At 47.4% G+C, this 2,350-nt stretch overlaps 1 long non-coding RNA gene across 1 annotated transcript; it reads right to left on the reverse strand.

Annotated features, from left to right (window-relative positions):
• Positions 1-1,530: 1,530 nt before the first annotated feature.
• Positions 1,531-2,350, reverse strand: LOC115168708 (uncharacterized). Its single transcript, XR_003870724.1, has 2 exons — positions 1,794-2,350; positions 1,531-1,706 (listed from the first exon to the last, which is right to left on the reverse strand). It is a non-coding gene; the product is annotated as an uncharacterized LOC115168708 (long non-coding RNA).

A 2,350-nucleotide genomic window follows, 5' to 3' on the forward strand; every position in this document is an offset into this window, starting at 1 on the left:
AAAGGGGGGATACCTAGTCAGTTATACAACAGAAAGGGGGATACCTAGTCAGTTGTACAACAGAAAGGGGGATACCTAGTCAGTTATACAACAGAAAGGGGGATACCTAGTCAGTTATACAACAGAAAGGGGGATACCTAGTCAGTTATACAACAGAAAGGGGGGATACCTAGTCAGTTATACAACAGAAAGGGGGGATACCTAGTCAGTTATACAACAGAAAGGGGGGGATACCTAGTCAGTTATACAACAGAAAGGGGGGATACCTAGTCAGTTATACAACAGAAAGGGAAAGGGGGGATACCTAGTCAGTTATACAACAGAAAGGGGGGATACCTAGTCAGTTATACAACAGATAGGGGGGATACCTAGTCAGTTGTACAACTGAATGAATTCAACTGAAATGTGTCTTCCTCGTTTAACACAACCCTCTGAATCAGAGAGGTGCGGGAGGCTGCCATAATCCACGTCTTCGGTGCCCGGGGAACAGCGGGTTAACTGCCTTGTTCAGGGGCGGAGAGACAGATGTTTACCTTGTCAGCTCGGTGATTCGATCCAGAAACCTTTCAGTTACTGGTCCAACGCTCTAACCACTAGGTAGTTATGTAACACAGTTTGGACTAAAATAACTGTGGGCTGAAACTAAATTGAGGATTAACCAGGTTTGAAACTTTGTTTCATGACAATAAAAAGCCATGCTAAATATGTCAGAGACGTGACACAGAGACATGACACAGAGACATGACACAGAGACAGAGACATGACACAGAGACATGAGACGTGACACAGAGGCATGACACAGAGACATGACACAGAGACATGACACAGAGACATGAGACGTGACACAGAGACATGACACAGAGACATGAGACGTGACACAGAGACATGACAGAGACATGAGACGTGACACAGAGACATGACACAGACATGAGACGTGACACAGAGACATGACACAGACATGAGACGTGACACAGAGACATGACACAGAGACAGAGACATAACACAGAGACATGACATAGAGACATGAGACGTAACACAGAGACATGAGACTGCCAGTGTAGCGTTAGACAGAGATAATCAGAGACTGCCAGTGTAGCGTTAGACAGAGATAATCAGAGAGACTGCCAGTGTAGCGTTAGAGAGATAATCAGAGAGAGACTGCCAGTGTAGCGTTAGAGATAATCAGAGAGAGACTGCCAGTGTAGCGTCAGAGAGATCAGAGAGAGACTGCCAGTGTAGCGTCAGAGAGAGAATCAGAGAGAGAGACTGCCAGTGTAGTGTGAGAGAGATAATCAGAGACTGCCAGTGTAGCGTTAGAGAGAGAATCAGAGAGAGACTGCCAGTGTAGCGTTAGAGAGATAATCAGAGAGAGAGACTGCCAGTGTAGCGTTAGAGAGATAATCAGAGAGAGAGACTGCCAGTGTAGCGTTAGAGAGATAATCAGAGAGAGAGACTGCCAGTGTAGCGTTAGAGAGATAATCAGAGAGAGAGACTGCCAGTGTAGCATCAGAGAGAGAGAAGTGTGTCAAATACAAATGAAGGACGGAGGCCCCTTTAATGGTTTATTTGGACAGTACAGTAAATTGTGACATTTTTCTGAGAAGGGCGAACCAATCACAAATCAGGATAATGGGGAGGGAGGGCTCAGGAAGTTTAAACTTTTCTCTTGATTTGGTCACTGAGAAGAGAACCTCACCCTGCATAACCTGTCTATTCCCCTTCCACCCTGCATAACATGACTATTCCCCTTCCACCCTGCATAACATGTCTATTCCCCTTCCACCCTGCATAACCTGTCTATTCCCCTTCCACCCTGCATAACCTGTCTATTCCCCTTCCACCCTGCATAACCTGTCTATTCCCCTTCCACCCTGCATAACCTGTCTATTCCCCTTCCACCCTGCATAACCTGTCTATTCCCCTTCCACCCTGCACAACCTGTCTATTCCCCTTCCACCCTGCATAACCTGTCTATTCCCCTTCCACCCTGCACAACCTGTCTATTCCCCTTCCACCCTGCACAACCTGTCTATTCCCCTTCCACCCTGCATAACCTGTCTATTCCCCTTCCACCCTGCATAACCTGTCTATTCCCCTTCCACCCTGCATAACCTGTCTATTCCCCTTCCACCCTGCATAACATGACTATTCCCCTTCCACCCTGCACAACCTGTCTATTCCCCTTCCACCCTGCACAACCTGTCTATTCCCCTTCCACCCTGCACAACCTGTCTATTCCCCTTCCACCCTGCACAACCTGTCTATTCCCCTTCCACCCTGCACAACCTGTCTATTCCCCTTCCACCCTGCACAACCTGTCTATTCCCCTTCCACCCTGCATAACCTGTCT

The sequence above is a fragment of the Salmo trutta genome, chromosome 30, assembly GCF_901001165.1.
Source record: "Salmo trutta chromosome 30, fSalTru1.1, whole genome shotgun sequence".
In the NCBI taxonomy this organism is placed as follows: domain Eukaryota; kingdom Metazoa; phylum Chordata; class Actinopteri; order Salmoniformes; family Salmonidae; genus Salmo; species Salmo trutta.